Here is a 20,839-nt window from a genome sequence, read left to right on the forward strand (position 1 = left end):
CTGCATAGCCTTTGCTGGTTATTAATTATGGGGGAACCCCACATCATTTTTTGGTAGGTCCCCCATTTTAATAGCTAGTAAAGGCTAAGTATACAGCTGTGAGCGGATATTGATAGAATGTGAAGCTCCATGGGTATTACCCCTTCCCAAGATTTTAAAATCTGCCCCCTGTTGCTGGCTTTCCCTCTGCTGGTTTTGAAAATTGCACAGGAGCCCACACCATTTTTTTTCTTAAAATAATCATTTATTACATACATGTTCCCTAATTTGCACACACACTGTACTAATTGTATTTGTCATCGACATCTATATATCAACCTATTCTATATGTATTTACTGTATGTAATCCATCTCTTCTATCCTGTCTGCTCCTGCAGTGAATTTACAGAACCCGGCAAATGGATTATCTATATCTCTATGCAATATATATATATATATATGTGTGTTACTGACATGTATATATACACTGCTCCAAAAAATAAAAGGAACACTAAAATACCACATCCTAGATATCTCTGAGTGAAATATTCCAGTTGAAAATTTTTATTCATTGCATAGTGGAATGTGTTCAGAACAATAAAACATAAAAATTATCAATGTAAATCAAAATGAATATCCCATGGAGGTATGGATTTGGAATGATACTCAAAATCAAAGTGGAAAATCAAATTACAGGGTGATCCAACTTCAGTGGAAATGCCTCATGACAAGGAAAAGATGCTCAGTATTGTGTGTGGCCTCCACGTGCCTGTATGACCTTCCTACTGTACGCCTGTGCATGCTCCTGATGAGGCGGCGGATTGTCTCCTGAGGGATCTTCTCCCAGACCAGGACTAAAGCATCTGCCAACTCCTGGACAGTCTGTGTGCAACGTGACGTTGGAGGATGGAGCGAGACATGTCCCAGATGTGCTCAATCGGATTCAGGTCTGGGGAACGGGCGGGCCAGTCCATAGCTTCAATGCCTTCATCTTGCAGGAACTGCTGAAACACTCCAGCCACATGAGGTCTGGCATTGTCCTGCATTAGTAGGAACCCAGGGCCAACCGCACCAGCATATACGCTGACAGACACAGCAAACCTTCTTGCCACAGCTCGCATTGATGTGCCATCCTGGATGAGCTGCACTACCTGAGCCACTTGTGTGGGTTGTAGAGTCCGTCTCATGCTACCACGAGTGTGAAAGCACAACCAACATTTAAAAGTGACCAAAACATCGGCCAGAAAGCATTGATACTGAGATGTGGTCTGTGGTCCCCACCTGCAGAACCACCCCTTAATAGAGGGTGTCTTGATAATTGCCAATAATTTCCATCTGTTGTCTATTCCATTTGCACAACAGCATGTAAAATTGATTCTCAATCCGTGTTGCTTCCAAAATAGAGTTTGATTTCACAGAAGTTTGATTTACTTGGAGTTATATTCTGTTAAGTGTTCCCTTTATTTTTTTGAGCAGTGTATATGTATTCTATGTGTATATATCTATTCTATCTTTCCAGGACGTCACTCCTGACAGCACTATCAGGAGGTTGTCCTCCTTATCCTTGATAGGGACAGGAACACACAAAAGGTTAAAAGGTACCTCCATCCACCACTCTCAGTGTTTTTCCTGTCCCTATCAGGGACTGATGCAGAAGAGGATTACCTTTCATCATCTTAGGAGTAGGAGCAGGAGCTCCGGTGGCCGGACGCAGGAGGATTAGGCTGGGATCCTTGTTATCTCTCCCCTTTATCCTGCCGGAGGCCGACACCCCGCTGATCAAGTGGTCCCTCAGCCTGGTCCACGCCCTGAAGTGAGCCGCTTCCCCTCCTGAGGGGCTCTCGGCTCGCATGACGCGTCCCGGGGTGTATTTCATGGCACAAGAGAGAGAGACTTCCAGATTCGAGGATTCGCAACCTCTAGTGGCCGGTTTCCGCTCCACCATGGAATGCACTTCCGGTCTATTTGAAAAAGCGGCGCCAAACCCTAGGAATTAAAGGGGAACTGCCTTTTTTCCTGATGATTCAGATGGAAGACAGGTGAGACTATTTAAAGGGACACTGTCACCTGAATTTGGAGGGAACAATTTTCAGTCATATGGGCGGGGTTTTCGGGTGTTTGATTCACCCTTTCCTTACCCGCTGGCTGCAATATTGGATTGAAGTTCATTCTCTGTCCTCCATAGCACACGCCTGCGCAAGGCAAGATTGCCTTGTGCAGGCATGTACTACGGAGGACAGAGAATGAATTTCAATCCAATATTGCAGCCAGCAAGCAGCCAGCGGGTAAGGAAAGGGTGAATCAAACACCCGAAAACCCCGCCCATATGACTGAAAATTGTTCCCTCCAAATTCAGGTGACAGTGTCCCTTTAAGGTATGGCAGGTGGGCAAGCTGATGTTTCAGTGCATCAGGTCAGCCAGCTATGGAAGGACAATCCATTAACCGGTCTGATATTCCAACTGAAACTCCAGTACAAGTGAGTTTTTTCTGCGAGTTTGTGCCTTACCCTGTCTCTCTGTCATCTGACCACAACTATTTAAAGGGGGGTATAATTGATAGTATATTCCTTTGTTAAGTTATAGGACAAGAAACCCCTAGGAGGAGTATGGCTACATCTGCACCTAAAAAGAAGGGGAAGAAATGTGCCATGTGTAACGCAAAACTACCTGATGCATATGGGAAGCAATTATGCCCAGAGTGCATCGCGAAAGTGGTAAAAGATGAACGCTCCTCATTTATGACGGACATAAGGACCATAATAAGGTAGGAGGCTCAAAGTACCGTTTCATAGTTTGTTGCTGCTCCGCTTTGCTCCTGGGTGGGCCCTAGACCAAAAAGACCACGGTGGGAGATTGAGTCCAGTTCTGAAGGGGAGGAGGTTTCAATTGACACTGATGCAGAACAGGAGGAAAGCGAGGGATTTGTGTCAGGCCTCCCATAAGAAAAGAAAAAATATCTATTTTCTTGGGAAGATACGGACGCTTAATTATCTGCTGTCAGAAATACTATGGGAGTAGACGATACTTGTCAACCTCCTTCCTCAGAACAGGATGAAATGTTTGGCGGCTTGAGACGCTGTATGAATAAAGTATTTCCTGTCAATATACACATTAAAGCCATGATTCTAGAAGAGTGGGAGGAGATGGAGAAAAAACTAACTATCCAAAGAAGTTTTAGGTCACGTCTCCCATTTGAAACTGAGGACATTAAATTATGGGAAGAAACCCTGAAAGTTGATATCCCAATAGACAGGGTAGCAAAGAAAATGGCTATCCCCTTTGAAGACTTTTCATGCCTTAAAGATCCTATGGATAGGAAGGCGGAGGGTCTTCTAAAGAAGTCATGAAGTCCTCAGCTGCTATAATTAAAGCAAATATAGCCTTAACCTCGGTAGCCAGGTCCATTAATATATGGTTGGAGGACTGAGGGTATGTCTCCACGTTCCGTACGGCCGACGGTATCGCCGCAGCGGCGAAGCCGCTCGGCGCTAAGCCCCGCCCCCTTTCTGGGACGCAATCATGCCGGATGTGTACAGTACACATCCGGGATCATCGCACCCCTCGCCATAGGGCCCTGTGATATGCCTTGCGGGGACGCTGCGTCCCCGCAAGGTGTACGGACATGCTGCGATCTGAAAAGACGCGCAGCATGTCCGGAGTCGCAGGGCCGCCGCGTGCGGGTTTCCACGCATAGTGGAGACGGGATTTCATAAAATCCCCTCCACTATGCTGGAACATCTGGACGCTGCTTGTTTGACGCTGCAGCGTCAAACAAGCAGCGTTTACTTACCGTGGAAACATACCCTTAGAGGCCCATTTAAAGAATAAGACCCCCAGAGAAGAGATCCTGGAATCTATGCTGTTGCTCAAAATGGCAACAACTTTTATGGCGGATGCCTCAGCGGAAACCATTAGATTCGCCGCAAGGAATGAAGCTCTAACAAATACAGCAAGACGAGAAATATGGCTAAAAACCTGGTCGAGGGACTGTAACTCAAAGAATAAATTATGCTCCATCCCCTTTTTGGGCCTTCGAGTTTTTGGTTCAGTAAAGGACGACATGCTGGAGAAAGCTTCAGATGACAAAACTGGTTTCCCAGAAGAGAAACCTAAGAAAGTTGTGCGTTTCGTAGACCATGCACCCATCAGAAACCAGAGTACAAAGGTAAGGGAAAGACGGGTAGATGGAGCTACCCGAAAGGCGGTAAGGGAAGAAATACCCTTTCCGATTCATCAAGTAGTTGTCAAAGGCATTAACGCCAGGTTGGTAGGGGGAAGGCTTCAGAAGTTTCTCCCAGTTTGGTCAAAAATATCCAAAAATCTATGGATATTACAGACGGTAGCGGAAGGCTACAGAATCGAATTCATGCAGTTTCCCCAAGGAAGATGCCATCTAACAGAGGTCCAGTATCCCCAAGTTACCAAAAGACTGCTATCAGACGTAGAGAAATTAATACGTTCAGGAGCAGTGGTTCCGATACCGGAAGCAGACAGAGGTATGGGGTACTATTTGGGCCTTTTCTCAATCAAAAAACCAGGGGGAGATTATTACACGATAATAAACTTAAAATCTCTAAACAGATGGGTTGCATACAAAAGATTCAAGATGGAATCTATAAAAACTTCAACCCCACTAATCAAACAGAACATGTTGATGAGCACGCTAGATTTGAAAGAAGCGTACTATCACGTACCAATTCATCCCCACAGCCAGCGATATTTGAGATTCACACTGATAGAAGGAAAAGTTCGTCATTACCAGTTCAGATGTCTCCCTTTTGGTTTTTCCTCTGCCCCATGCATTTTTTCCAAACTGATGGCAGAAGTGATGACTTTTCTCAGGGAGCAGGGAATAGTGATTGCCTGGCATATACAGGCCTGACAAAGCTTTTTTATATAGCTGTCCAGCAAAAGTGCTGTGCATAAAGCACACTGCTTGTGTTTGGTTTTAGCTGTTTTTTTAACCTAAAACAAAGCACAAAAACCGGGGAAATTCAGCTAGTAGGTGCACATCAAACACTCACCACAGAAAGCTGTCTGGAGGAGTACCAGTTCCAGAGGAGAATCGCTGCGTGACGCTGGGGCACTCGAGTGCTGCCACCCCCGTACCACTCCGCTGCCGCTTCTAGAGCGGCTGCTACAGCTGCCTTTCCTGTGCTGCTCTGGCACCTCCGACACCTGCAGGTCCTCTGTATCCTCCACAGAGGACATCTTGCTGCACACCTTCCACAGCACTGGTGTCGTCCTAAGACGGCTAGACCACGCCTCCTCCCCCGGAAGTACCTGAATCAACTTCCGGGTCACGGGCGCTTTGCCTTCTGCTGCTCCTGGATGAAACACCAGGACCCCCGACAGCGCTGTGCCTGCGCGACACAGGGTGGCCTTCCCCAAACCCTGGGATTGCGACATCCATGCCTCCAGCTGAGGGGTCTGCATGCAGAACACCCCCGACGCTGCCGTTCCCTGACACCGCGCAGAGGCTGTTAGACCTGGGTAAGTTCAACCTGTCTGTTCCCATCTAGGACAGGAACCCAAACTGAGGAGGCGAGGGGGACCACCCCTTTTTAACCTGTAGGTTCCTGTCCCAATGGTGGGCGGATCCCCTCTCTCGTAGGGTGCCAAGCGGCCAATACCTGATTGTAGGCTGGCTGCCTTATCGGTATTATTGCACCTGTGTATTTGCCATCTTTATTTGGGTCCGCTGCACCTTGGTTAGTGCAATTGTTTGGAGGCCCTGGACAGGTAAGCATCTCTGCCTGTGTACTGGTGGGTTTTTTTTAGATTAGGACCGGCAATATGTAAGGACCCTTGACGTGGGTTGCCGGCTTAAGTATTGTGGCCATAATATCAACCAATACCTTGCATACGTTGTTATGTTTTTGTGCACTTTATATTTTTTCAGGGTGCAGCTGGGCCCTAGATGGCTCTGTAAACTGTGGCCTCTGTTCACACAGGATGCATTATAAACAGCAATGGTTAGCCCGCTATATGGCATCATTAATAGGCTTTGAGCCATATGCTCTCCCTTTCTGTGTGAACATGCCACATACAGATTATTTGTTTGCACAGGTGTGCCTGTAACCCCCGGGGAATGAATGAAAGCTGAGTGATCTGTACTTACATTGAGTTGCGGTGAGGCGCCCTCTGGTGGATGAACTCATGAACTGGAGCCTTGGAAAAGTTCCCACGCTCGAGTTCATATGAGTTCATCCACCAGAGGGCGCCTCACCGCAACTCAATGTAAGTAAAGATCACTCAGCTTTCCTTTCAGCACGCGGGGATTACAGACACGAGCGAGTGCGCAGCTCCTGCCTGTAAAATAATTAACCCCTTCAGATGGATTACCTCGTGGGACCTGACAGTTCATCAGAGAGGGTATGTATATTGTGGGTTTATTATTTTGCCAAGCGAGGGTGTTCCGGATGGATTGAGAGAACAACAAAATACTAAAACAACCTGTTTGGTTATTTCATTAAAATACTTTTTAATAATGTGTGTGTGTGTTTTTTAACCCTTTCAGACAATTGGATTAATAATGGATAGGTGTCATAATTGACGCCTCTCCATTATTAATCTGGCTTAATGTCACCTTACAATAGCAAGGTGGCATTAACCCTTCATTACCCCATATCCCACCGCTACACGGGAATGGGAAGAGAGAGGCCAAGTGCCAGAATAGGCGCATCTTCCAGATGTGTCTTTTCTGGGGTGGCTGGTGGCAGATGTTTTTAGCCACGGGGGGCCAATAACCATGGACCCTCTCCTGGCTATTAATATCTGCCCTCAGTCACTGGCTTTACCGCTCTGGCGGAGAAAATTGCGCGGGAGCCCACGCCAATTTTTTCCGCCATTTAACCCTTTTAGCAGCTACAGCGCCCAAATTTTGCACATACACACTACTAACATTAGTAGTGTGGAATATGCAAAAAAAGGGGGATATGAGATGGTTTACTGTATGTAAACCATGTCTCATATCATGTTTGCACAGGTGTACCAAGCGGCCAATTCCTGATTGTAGGCTGGCTGCCTTATCGGTATTATTGCACCTGTGTATTTGCCATCTTTATTTGGGTCCGCTGCACCTTGGTTAGTGCAATTGTTTGGAGGCCCTGGACAGATAAGCATATCTGCCTGTGTACTGGTGTTTTTTTGTCTAGAATAGTGGAGGTTTTTACTCTTAGGCCATGTGCACACGTTCAGTATTTTTCGCGTTTTTTTCGCGTTTTTTCGCTATAAAAACGTGATAAAAACGCGAAAAAAACGCTAACATATGCCTCCCATTATTTTCAGTGTATTCCACATTTTTTGTGCAAATGTAGCCTTTTTTTCCGTGAAAAAATCGCATCGCGGAGAAAAAAGCAACATGTTCATTAAAATGTGGAATTGCAGGGGATTCCGCACACCTAGGAGTGCATTGATCTGCTTACTTCCCGCACGGGGCTGTGCACACCATGCGGGAAGTAAGCAGATTATGTGCGGTTGGTACCCAGGATGGAGGAGAGGAGACTCTCCTCCACGGACTGGGCACCATATAATTGGTCAAAAAAAAAGAATTAAAATAAAAAACAGTCATATACTCACCTTCGATGTCTTCCCGCCTCTCAGCTGCATGCTGCTGCTTCGTTTTCTATAGCTGGTGTGCGGTGAAGGACCTGCGATGACGTCACGGTCTTGTGATTGGTCGAGACCGGTCATGTGACCGCTCACGTGACCGCGACGTCATGGAAGGTCCTGAACCACACCGGCATTTATAGGAACGGACGCCTGCAGGTGAGTATAACCATTTTTTTTATTATTTTTAAACATTCTTTTACTATAGATGCTGCATAGGCTGCATCTATAGTAAAAAGATGGTCACACTTGTCAAACGCTATTTTTGACAAGTGTGACCAACCTGTCAGTCAGTTTTCCAAGCGATGCTACAGATCGCTTGGAAAACTTTAGCATTCTGCAAGCTAATTACGCTTGCAGAATGCTAAAAAAAGCGAAAAAAAACGAAAAAAAAAATGCGGATTTCTTGCAGAAAATTTCCGGTTTTCTTCAGGAAATTTCTGCAAGAAATCCGGACGTGTGCACATACCCTTATGGTGTTTTTTCGATAGGAACATTGACCTTCGGGAAGATCCTCCAGGAAGTAGTCCCACCGTTAATGTATCCTCTGGCAGTCTCCTGATGGTGCCGTTAGGAGGGACAACCTGGAAAGTAGGCATTAGACGTACCGGTAATAGGTTTTCCAGGAGTCCATCATGACGGCACCAATTATATTCCCTCCTTTTAAATAATTCCTATCTGATATGTGACCATAATGTATGTAGAAGGAATGTGAAATAAAACAAGAGTTGCATCCATCCTTGTGTGCTACTTAGAAAATCGCTGAGGGTGGTAAAGGCAGGGGGCTTTTACCCTCGTGTTCCTGTCCCTATCAAGGATAAGGACAACCTCCTGATAGTGCTCCTCCTGGAGTGGACCAGGCTGAGGGACCCCTTGATCAATGGGGTGACAGCCTCCGGCAGGAGAAAGGGGAGACATAACGAGGAGCCCAGCCTGATCCTCCTACGTCCATCCACCGGTGCTCCTGCTCCTAAGAAGTTGAAAGGTAATCCTCTTCTGCGTCAGTCCCTGTTAGGGACATGAAAAACACAAGAGGGTGTTGGTGGGAGGTACCTTTTAACCTCTTGTGTGCTCCTGTCCCTATCAAGGATAAGAAGGACAACCTCCTGATGGTGCTGTCATGATAGGTTTTCCAGGAGTCTATTACCGATAGTTCTAATGCCTACTTTTCTATTAAAACCTGTCAGTGTGATTTTTACAGTAGCCGCACATGAATTACCAGGCTTTTCAAAGGACACCGGTGCGTAAAAAATGTACAGCACTCACATTGTGCGTTTTTGTTCTTGCATTCATTGACTTGCATTAGCGAGTCTCATCTGAGATACGCAGCAAGCTGTGATTTCTCAGTCCAATTTCAGCTGAGAAAAAAATAGCAGATGAGATGTCACCCACTGAACAACATTGGTCCGAGTGCAATCCGATTTTTTTTATGATTGCACTAGTCCATTTTTCTCGCAAGTATGAGCCCTTAGATCTACACTTTCTAGAGACCTCCTATTCCCCACCCCACAAAACAATCAGAGAGCGGAGGAGAGACGAGAAAGAAAAATAAAACAAACATTAGCCTGCTGCACTTTCTCGTAGATCACTCACCACTTTATATGGGTACCAGAGGAGTAGGTTAGATGACATCAGAAAGATCTCGTTGGAGACTATTCCATTCTGATACTGTGATGGCTGCCGATTCCTACTGTACCCTGTCCGCTGCCCGAGTAGCCCCCACTGCTGCCCCAATGAGGCTGCTGGGGTGCTTGCTTCCTATGGGGACATGATGGGTATCTCTTCTCCGGCTTCTGGAGCAATTCCTGTTGCTCCTGCTGAAGTGGTGGCTGTAGCCACCACTGGTGGTTGGTTGAAGCATAACCAGTCTAATGAGCCTGCTCAGATCAGATGTTATCAGAGGATGTTTGCTCATCTCTGAAGCAACTGTCTGCTCTGAGATGGCAAGTTAGAGCTGTGGTCATATGATGCTGGTATTATAATGTGCGTGACAGCTGTGGGCTCCCCAGGGTACAGCAAAGCTGTGGACAGGGAAAGCAGTAACACTAAATTTGTCAAATAAACTTTTACTGTTAGGGTACTGTCTCACATAACGATTTACCAACGATCACGACCAGCGATACGACCTGGCCGTGATCGTTGGTAAGTGGTTGTGTGGTCGCTGGGGAGCTGTCACACAGACCGCTCTCCAGCGACCAACGATGCCGAGGTTCGCTGGTAACCAGGGTAAACATCGGGTTACTAAGCGCAGGGCCGCGCTTAGTAACCCGATGTTTACCGTGGTTACCAGCGTAAAAGTAAAAAAAAACAAACCGTACATACTCACCATCTGATGTCCGTCAGGTCCCTTGCCGTCCGCTTCCTACTCTGACTGAGATCCGGCCGTACAGTGAGAGCAGAGCACAGCGGTGACATCACCGCTGTGATCTGCTCTCACTTTCCGGCCGGCAGATAGAGCGGGAAGCAGACGGCAAGGGACCTGGCGGACATCAGATGGTGAGTATGTACGGTTTGTTTTTTTTACTTTTACGCTGGTAACCACGGTAAACATCGGGTTACTAAGCGCGGCCCTGCGCTTAGTAACCCGATGTTTACCCTGGTTACAAGCGAACGCATCGCTGGATCGCTGTCACACACAACGATCCAGCGATGACAGCGGGAGATCCAGCGACGAAAGAAAGTTTCAAACGATCTGCTACGACGTACGATTCTCAGCAGGGTCCCTGATCGCTGCTGCGTGTCAGACACTGCGAGATCGTAACTATATCGCTAGAACGTCACGAATCGTGCCGTCGTAGCGATAAAAATGCCACTGTGTGACGGTACCCTAAGTCCGGCGTCACACTGGCGAGTTTTACGGACGTATGAGCGCAGAAAATACATCCGTAAAATACGCATAACACACGGCACAATGATTCCCTATGTCCCAGCTCCTATCAGCCGTATTTTACTGATCCGTATTATACGGTACTCTATGGCCGTACAAAATCGCAGCATGCTGCGTTTGTCACCGTATTGCGCAAATAAATCGCCAATAGTGTTGAGCGATACCGTCAGATACTTGAAAGTATCGGTATCGGAAAGTATCGGCCGATACCGGCAAAGTATCGGATCTAATCCGATACCGATACCAGATACCAATACAAGTCAATGGGACACCAAGTATCGGACGGTATCCTGTATGGTTCCCAGGGTCTGAAGGAGAGGAAACTCCTTCAGGCCCTGGGATCCATATCAATGTGTAAAAGAAAGAATTAAAATAAAAGTCTTAAGGTACCTTCACATGAAGCGACGCTGCAGCGATAGCGACAACGATGCTGATCGCTGCAGCGTCGCTGTTTGGTCGCTGGAGAGCTGTCACACAGACCGCTCTCCAGCGACCAACGATGCCGAGGTCCCCGGGTAACCAGGGTAAACATCGGGTTGCTAAGCGCAGGGCCGCGCTTAGTAACCCGATGTTTACCCTGGTTACCAGCGTAAAATGTAAAAAAAACAAACAGTACATACTTACATGCGTCCCCCGGCGTCCGCTTCCTGCACTGACTGAGCGCCGGCAGTAGCAGGGCACAGCGGTGACGTCACCGCTGTGCTGTACTTTCACTTTCACTTTGCGGCGCTCAGTCAGTGTGGGAAGCGGACGCTGGGGGACGCATGTAAGTATGTACTGTTTGTTTTTTTTTACATTTTACGCTGGTAACCAGGGTAAACATCGGGTTACTAAGCGTGGCCCTGCGCTTAGTAACCCGATGTTTACCCTGGTTACCAGTGTAAAATATCGCTGGTATCGTTGCTTTTGCTGTCAAACACAACGATACACGGCGATCGGACGACCAAATAAAGTTCTGAACTTTATTCAGCGACCAGCGACATCACAGCAGGATCCTGATCGCTGCGGCGTGTGAAACTAAACGATATCGCTAGCCAGGACGCTGCAACGTCACGGATCGCTAGCGATATCATTACAAAGTCGTTTCGTGTGAAGGTACCTTTAGTTACTCACCAGTTAACGGTGTTTTTCGGAGTCCATGACAGCACTACGGAGAGAGGGGATCCGCCCTTCAGGAACAGGAAACCTACAGATACATAAGGGCGGCACCTCTCCCACGCATCAGTTGGTTTACAGAGCACAAGAGGACCACCAAGGTTAATAGCATATATAATAAACAATGACACAAACAACTAACTATTCACTACCCGTGAAATATATAAATAAAGGAAGAGGTGTACACCCAGAACTTAAGAAGACGGGGTATGTACAGGTGCTGTCATGGACTCCGAAAAAGACCGTTAACCGGTGAGTAACTAAGACTTTATCGGTCGTCCATGACAGCACTACGGAGAGAATTACAGAGAGTAACTAACTAGGGAGGGACTACAGCTTGCAGCACCCTTACACCAAAAGAGAGGTCAGAAGAGGCACCCAAGTTCAATCTATAGTGGTTATAGAATGTGTTTGGGGAAGACCAAGTAGCAGCCTTACAAATTTGGTCGATCGACACCTCCAATCTTTCCGCCCGGCACCCAAGTTCAATCTCTAGTGGTTATAGAATGTGTTTGGGGAAGACCAAGTAGCAGCCTTACAAATTTGGTCGATCGACACCTCCAATCTTTCCGCCCACGAAGCCGCCATAGCTCTAGTGGAATGCGCTTTCAGACCTTCAGGCGCCGGCTTGCCCTTTGAGATGTATGCCAGCGAGATAGCCTCCCTGATCCATCTAGCTAAAGTAGATTTTGATGCCCTGTGACCCTTCCTACTACCCTGATAGGACACGAATAGGGCGTTATCTATCTTCCAGGGATCAGTTACTGCCAGATATTCCAGGATACATCTTTTTACATCTAAAGTGTGTAGCTTCCTTTCCTTATCGTTAGTAGGATTGGGGAGGAAAGATGGAAGAACTATTTCCTGTGTTCTGTGGAACCTGGACACTACTTTAGGAAGATATGCTGGATCAGGGGATAGTATCACTCTATCATCCCTAAGCTGCATGTAAGGGGGAACCCTGGATAATGCTTGGATGTCGCCTATCCTACGCGCCGATGTTAGGGCCACCAGGAAGGCTACTTTAAGGGATACATTTTTAATAGAGGCTGATGCAATTGGCTCAAATGGAGCCTCTGTCATGGCTGAGAGGACTAGGTTCAGGTCCCATGGCATGACCCTATTCTTCACCATTGGCCTAGACCGTTTTGTCGCTCTGATGAATCTGCTGACCCAGTGATTCTCAGCAATGTTGCAGCCAAAGAGGGCCCCTAAGGCTGATACCTGCAGTTTAAGTGTATTTGGGGATAACCCCATATCCAACCCCTTCTGTAAGAATTCTAAAATCTGGTCTATTGGTATTGACTGACCAGCTATTACCCCCGAGTTTTGAAGGATCTTCTTCCAGATCCTAACATAAATCTTTGTGGTGATTATTTTTCTGCTCTTCAGCAGAGTGTTAATGAGGCCCGGAGAGAACCCCCTATCCTTTAACAGCGCCCGCTCAAAATCCACGCCGTCAGATGAAGGCCAACCGCCCGAGGATGGTAGACTGGGCCCTGGGATAGGAGATCCGGGATGTCTGGCAAGACCCATGGGTCGGATATCGACATAGCCCTCAGGCATGGAAACCACGTTCTTCTGGGCCAGAAGGAGGCAATTATTATCACTGTGGCATTGTCCTTCCTGATTTTCCTCACCACCAGAGGAAGTAGAGACAGGGGAGGAAAGGCGTAGGCTAGCCTGAAGTTCCAGTCTATGAGGAGGGCGTCTGACAGAGGATTTTCTCTGGGGTTGAGAGAGCAGAATTGTGCCACTTTCCGGTTTTCTTTTGTGGGAAACAGGTCTACCTCTGGTTGACCCCATCTTTCCACGATGAGGTTGAAGATGGAGTCGTTCAGGGACCACTCTCCCTGCCTCAATGTGTTGCGGCTTAATAAATCCGCCGTAGTGTTTTCTGCCCCTCTTATGTGAAGAGCCGTCAATGAGAGAAGATGTTGCTCTGCTAGATGGAATAGACGATCCGCTACGCACATTAGGGATTTGGAACGAGTCCCGCCTTGGTGATTTATGTATGCCACGGCGACCCGATTGTCCGAGAATACCCGCACGTGGTGGCCCTGTAGATAGACAAGGATTGATTTAACTGCCTGTTCCACAGCCGTTAACTCCTTTAGGTTGGAAGACATTTCTATCTGATCCCGATCCCAAAGCCCCTGGACCAACGTATCCCCCATGTGAGCCCCCCACCCAGAAGAACTAGTGTCCGAGGTGACTATACGAGTTACATTATATTCCCAGGGGACCCCTGTGGACAGGTTCTCTTGGTCTAGCCACCATCCGAGGGACATAATAGCGTCTTGGGATAGGGTCATCAGGCTCTCCAGACATCCCCCCAACCTTTTTTGTTGTAACAGCACCTCGCCCTGAAGTATCCTCGTATGATACTGGGCCCATCGGACCGCTGGAATACAGGGCGAGAGAGAGCCCAACAGAGACATGGCTCTTCTAAGGGACATGGTGGGGTTTTTAGAGGCATTCAGCACCTGAAGGTGCAGGCGATCAATTTTCTCTTGAGGCAAACGGCATTCCTGAACCTGGGAATCCAGGGTCAGGCCTAAAAATCGCTGCACCGTCATGGGCTGTAAGCGTGATTTTTTAACATTTAGCATCCACCCCAGACGCTCCAGAGCAGACATCACTTTATGTAACTGTTCCAGACAGTGATCCGCCGTTTTACCTACGATAAGGAGATCGTCCAGGTAGGGGATTATTAGAAATGTTGGACTCATGCAGGTGTGCCATAACTTCCGCCATAACTTTGGTAAACACTCGAGGGGCGACCGATATACCAAAGGGGAGGGCCCTATACTGGAAGTGTCTGATTACCCCATCCAACCTTACCGCCACCCTCAGGTATCGTTGGTGACCTGCATAAATAGGGATATGGTAATAGGCGTCCTTCAAATCCAATACTACCATAAAGCAGTTTTTAAACAGCAGCTTTATTGCGGTGTTAATAGTTTCCATCTTAAATGATTGGACGGTCAGGAAATTATTAAGAGCCCTAAGGTTAATAATTGTTCTGAAGGAGCCATCAGGTTTACTTATTAGGAATAGAGGAGAGTAGAATCCTCTACCCTGTTCTCCTTCCGGAACCTCCGACAGGACATTCTTATTGAGTAGGTCGTGAACTTCTGCTTCCAGGGCCGCCTGTTCTGCTGGAGAGGACCTGAGTGGGGTAACTCTGAAGAAGTTCTGAGGGATGGAAGAGAACTCTAGCCGCAGACCCGTAGCTATTAACCCCAAAATCCAATCACTACTGGAGATTTTGGACCAAGCCGGGTAGAAGGCAGATAGTCTACCTCCCACCGGGGCGACTAGTCATTGGGGTGGTTTTTTGACCTCACGGGATGGCTCCTGACATCCTCCACCTCCAAACATAAATCCAGTACCTTTCTTCTTTTTCTCATCCCATCTGCTCTGGTCTCTGGCTGGTCTCCTCCGAAAGAATCTCTTCCCTGCGAAGGGACGCCTGTAAGAGGTAGTTGGTAGATTGGGAAACTTTTTCTTCTCGTCTCCAGCAGTTCGTCTAGGACTGAACCAAACAGGTATTCCCCTTCGCATGGGATAGAGCACAGACGGGATCTGGATTGAAGGTCACCCGGCCAACATTTCAGCCATAGGGCCCTGCGTGCTGCGTTTGATAGTCCGGCCGCCCTAGCCGCCATTCTTGCCGAATCCGCAGATGCGTCCGCGAGAAAGGCAGTGGCATTCTGAATTGTTGGCAGGAATTTCAACATAGAATCTCTGGAAACACCGCCTTCCAACTTAGACCCTAGCTGATCCAGCCAGACCATCATCGATCTGGCTGCACATGTTGCGGCTACAGCAGGTCTCAGGGCACCCGCCGACATCTCCCATGTCCCTTTAAGGAATGAGTCAGCCTTCTTATCGAGAGGATCCTTTAGGGAAGCCATGTCGTCGAAGGGGATAGATGATTTTTTAGACGCCTTAGACACCGCTGCGTCCAATTTCGGCGCCTTATCCCATGTATTCACCATGGGGTCCTCAAAGGGATATCTGCGTTTAAAGGCAGGTGGAAAAGAGCCTTTCTTCTCTGGTTTTTTCCATTCCCTTTTGATGAGGTTCTGGACCTTGTCATTGAGCGGAAAAGACCTACGTTTTTTAGGGTCTAGACCGCCAAACATTAGGTCCTGTGTAGAGAATTCTGGCCTTTCATCAGCCACACCCATGGTGGATCTAACTGATTTAATTAGTTTGTCCATTTGGTCCAATGGGAAACAGAACCGGTTAGACTCCTCTTCCGAAGAGGACGCTGAGGAGACAGAGGCGTCTGACTCATTCTCCCTACTAGGGCCAGCGGACGAATCCGAATCTGAGGCGCTAGGCTCCCTTCTTTTGGAAGGCTCCCGGGACAGGGATTTCAGGGAATCTTTCACCTCCTTCCTGATAATCTCCCTAAGGTTTGATGTGAAATCAGGAGACTCTTCCGCCACCTATGGGAGCGGAGAAAAAGGCTATGTAATTTATCTGGCGCTACCGCTATCAGAGTCCCCATCAATTTATTTCCTACCGTCTGCCGTACACACGACTGACAAAGTCTCTTAGGGTAGGCGTCTGGCAAAGGGCAAGCGCATAGCGCGCACTCGTTTTTTGTTTTACCAGAGCTTTTTTTTCCCCTACGGAAATAAACATAGGAAAAGACTGCATCAGGGTACATTCACGAAGATCTCTTACCCAGGCAGTAGCGGTAGGTACCGGATTACTGGGGGGTTGGTCCAGATCCTTCTTATATCTGCGACCGGGCTGGTTACTGCGTCCGCGGGCCTTCGGCTGGGGGTTCGCATGGGACTTCTCCGAGGATCTGTCCTGCTCCTGCTCCAGCAGACCGACGGCAGCTTCCGGCTCATCCATAGCTGCAGATGGGCTCACAAGCAGCCCTGCAGCGTTATGCTCGGCTATATATAGCCCACCCCCGAATCCGGAACATGTGCAGGTGTGTGGCCAGAATCTTTTCCTCCACCTGCAAATCCGCCCCCCCCCCCCGCCGCCGCATGCAGGACAGTGGTGATTTTTTTGCAAAAAAAGGGCTGGCGTCCAACTTCCGGTTTTAGCCCCGCCCCCTGTGTGTCACTTCCGGTATCGGCCTGAGGGCTCAGGAATACACCCGGAAGCCAGGGACAGCGTTGCCAGACCCCCTAGCCGCCCGCCGCTACACCACCGAAAGCGGCAGAAGCCGGCACCCGACCCCCGGCCTGCCGACCAAAAAGGAGCGCACAGGGCGCCGCACCGACGGGGACTAGAGGTGGGGAAGAACGAAGGCCCAGGAGGGTGAGCGGACCCCGGGGGGGGGGGGGGGGGGACATACTCACCTCGCTGACCACTGGGGATGGACCTCCTCCGGACGTCGCTCCACCCTGCACCGCTCACTGTCGTGGAGTCCTACCCGGACCCACCGTGGCGCTTCCAGGGACCCGCACTGCCCGAGGTAGGAGACCCCCTCGCTACCTGGGTCGGACAGCCGGCCTGGGTATTGATAGGAGAAATGAAGTCGTATCTGAAGGGAATCCTGTCCTCTCAGGAACAGGAAACCAACTGATGCGTGGGAGAGGTGCCGCCCTTATGTATCTGTAGGTTTCCTGTTCCTGAAGGGCGGATCCCCTCTCTCCGTAGTGCTGTCATGGACGATCGATAAAAATAGGGATATACGCACCTCTCCGACGCAGCCTGGACTTTACCGCCGTAACCGGGAGCCGTTGTACCTAAAAATGCGCGCTGGAAGGGCCTTAGATGATGTCACGGCGCTCTGATTGGTCCGTAGCGGTCGCGTGACTGCTACGCGACCAATCACAAAGCAGTGACGTCACCTAAGGTCTTTCAAGCGCTTGAAAGACCTTAGGTGACGTCACTGCTTTGTGACTGCTACGCGACCAATCACTACACTCTCTCAATCCAGCTGAACACCCTCGCTTGGCAAAATAATAAACCCACAATATACATACCCTCAGATGACCTGTCACGTCCCACGAGGTAATCCATCTGAAGGGGTTAACTCCATTTACAGGCAGGAGCTGCGCTAAAGCACTCGCTCCTGCCTGTAACCCCCGGGGAATGAATGAAAGCTGATGAACTCATGAACTGGAGCCTTGGAAAAGTTCCCACGCTCGAGTTCATACGAGTTCATCCACCAGAGGGCGCCTCACCGCAACTCAATGTAAGTAAAGATCACTCAGCTTTCCTTTCAGCACGCGGGGATTACAGACACGAGCGAGTGCGCAGCTCCTGCCTGTAAAATAATTAACCCCTTCAGATGGATTACCTCGTGGGACCTGACAGTTCATCAGAGAGGGTATGTATATTGTGGGTTTATTATTTTGCCAAGCGAGGGTGTTCCGGATGGATTGAGAGAACAATAAAATACTAAAACAACCTGTTTGGTTATTTCATTAAAATACTTTTTAATAATGTGTGTGTTTTTTAACCCTTTCAGACAATTGGATTAATAATGGATAGGTGTCATAATTGACGCCTCTCCATTATTAATCTGGCTTAATGTCACCTTACAATAGCAAGGTGGCATTAACCCTTCATTACCCCATATCCCACCGCTACACGAGAATGGGAAGAGAGGCCAAGTGCCAGAATAGGCGCATCTTCCAGATGTGTCTTTTCTGGGGTGGCTGGTGGCAGATGTTTTTAGCCACGGGGGGCCAATAACCATGGACCCTCTCCTGGCTATTAATATCTGCCCTCAGTCACTGGCTTTACCGCTCTGGCGGAGAAAATTGCGCGGGAGCCCACGCCAATTTTTTCCGCCATTTAACCCTTTATTTTAGAAGCTACAGCGCCCAAATTTTGCACATACACACTACTAACATTAGTAGTGTGGAATATGCAAAAAAAAGGGGGATATGAGATGGTTTACTGTATGTAAACCATGTCTCATATCATGTCTGGTTTGGGAAGGAGAAATGAGAAGCCGGCAATTGAATTACCGGCTTTTAACATATATCGCGCTGAATTAAATATAAATACAGAATATATATATGGAACAAATAGAGGAGAAAATCCAGCTTCCAAAAATATCAAAATTTATTGAAGATAAAATCCAAGATCCAAAAACATGGTTCACAGGAGAAGTGGCAGCATGCTACATGTTTCGAACAATAAGTTCTTTAAAGAACCGTCGCAGCTACAGCCACAAAATTTTGCAGTCACGCGTCTGGACCCCGAGAACGTCATAGGCTATGTTGTGAGGTGAAATTTTAACCCCGCGCTTTCCAATTCACCAAACAATTTTGCCCCTATCTACATAATGGGGAAAAAGTGAAAGGAAAAGTGTTGGAGGCAAATTAACAGCTGCCAGATGTGAACAAGGGGGACTTAAAGAATGAGAGCGATGGCGCCAAAGAGTATATACTGTACAGTTGCTAAGGTGGTGCCCCGACATGGGATAATCACCACACCACCACGGGGATATGAACACACAAAATGCGCCACATACTACCACATGCTCAAACACATACCACCCTCAGCGCACATTTCACCACACATACACCAACCTCGCCACATAAAAGTCGAAACACAAAAGTCGCCGCTCAAAACTCGCCACGCGCAAAACTCTCCACATGCAAAACTCACCACATGTGCAAAACTCACCTCATGGAAAACTCGCCACATGCAAAACTTGCACACGCGAAAAAATTGCCACATGCACAAAAGTTGCAACACATGCAAAAGTTGCCTCACACAAAACTTGCACATACTCAAAAGGCACCACACATAAAACTCGCCACGCGCAAAACTCACCATGCGCAAAACTTGCTGCACACAACTTGCTACACTAACCTGTCACATGCAACTCGACACACAAAAAGTTGCTACACGCATGTCGCCACACAAAACTCATCTCACAAAAGTCGCTACATGCATGTCGCCACACGCAACTCAACACACACAACTTGACACACGAAACTCGCCCTAAAACACACACAAGTCTGGTATTATCCTTCAAAAATAAAAATCTGATTAATAAGCTGAAAAACTACAAGAGCAACAAATGTACCATATAGGAATCCGGCAGCTGTCAGTCACATGACCAGTCTATTATGTGTATGTGTGAGCTAATACATACTGCCAGGGGGTGGGCTTACTGTTGGCTGGGGATTTATCAGGCTGCCAATTTAGCTTACAAATACTGAGGTAAAAATACTGACCAAATAACGTGTGAACGAGGTCTAATACAGGAGGAGATGACATACAGATATATACTATATGCAGGAGGAGATGACAGATATGACATACAGGTACATACTACATACAGCAGAAGATGACATGCAGGTATATACTATATACAGGAGGAGATTACATACAGGTATATACTATATACAGGGGAGATGACAGCAGGTATATACTATATACAGGAGATGACAAACATGTATATACTGAGGTGAAAATGAGAGATGTGAGGGGGAAAATGAGAGATGTGAGGGGGAAAATGAGAGATGTGAGGGGGAAAATGAGAGATGTGAGGGGGAAAATGAGAGATGTGAGGGGGAAAATGAGAGATGTGAGGGGGAAAATGAGAGATGTGAGGGGGAAAATGAGAGATGTGAGGGGGAAAATGAGAGATGTGAGGGGGAAAATGAGAGATGTGAGGGGGAAAATGAGAGATGTGAGGGGGAAAATGAGAGATGTGAGGGGGAAAATGAGAGATGTGAGGGGGAAAATGAGAGATGTGAGGGGGAAAATGAGAGATGTGAGGGGGAAAATGAGAGATGTGAGGGGGAAAATGAGAGGCGTGATGGGAAAATAAGAAGTGAGGTGCTATAACTAACCACAGATATTTACTATGCCCAGGCAACGCCGGGCTCTTCAGCTAGCTTAGATTTACAATCTCCATGCTTTTCTCATGGTCAACTTTATGTGGCCTGTTCAAGAGTTGGAACAGCCAAAAATCTGTTTGTCTTTGCACCTGAAGGAAAAACTAAGAATGTCGTTTATCAAAAGGCTCTTGAATAAGTAGTAGAAGATTACTTCACATTACTTGGCCAATTTAGTTAAATCTGTGTGGAATATCTCTGGTGTTGAAATATATGTTGTAAAATGCTTCTATTAGCTTAGTTTTTGCCTTTTAATAATTACATTTCTATTTGTTTTGTGTTTTTTTTTGTGTAGAATAAATTTGTTAACACATTCTATTTTGCTAACAGCAGTTATTACCCCGGACGAAGCCGGGTCTC

The sequence above is a fragment of the Ranitomeya variabilis genome, chromosome 3 (genome assembly GCF_051348905.1).
Source record: "Ranitomeya variabilis isolate aRanVar5 chromosome 3, aRanVar5.hap1, whole genome shotgun sequence".
NCBI lineage: Eukaryota > Metazoa > Chordata > Amphibia > Anura > Dendrobatidae > Ranitomeya > Ranitomeya variabilis.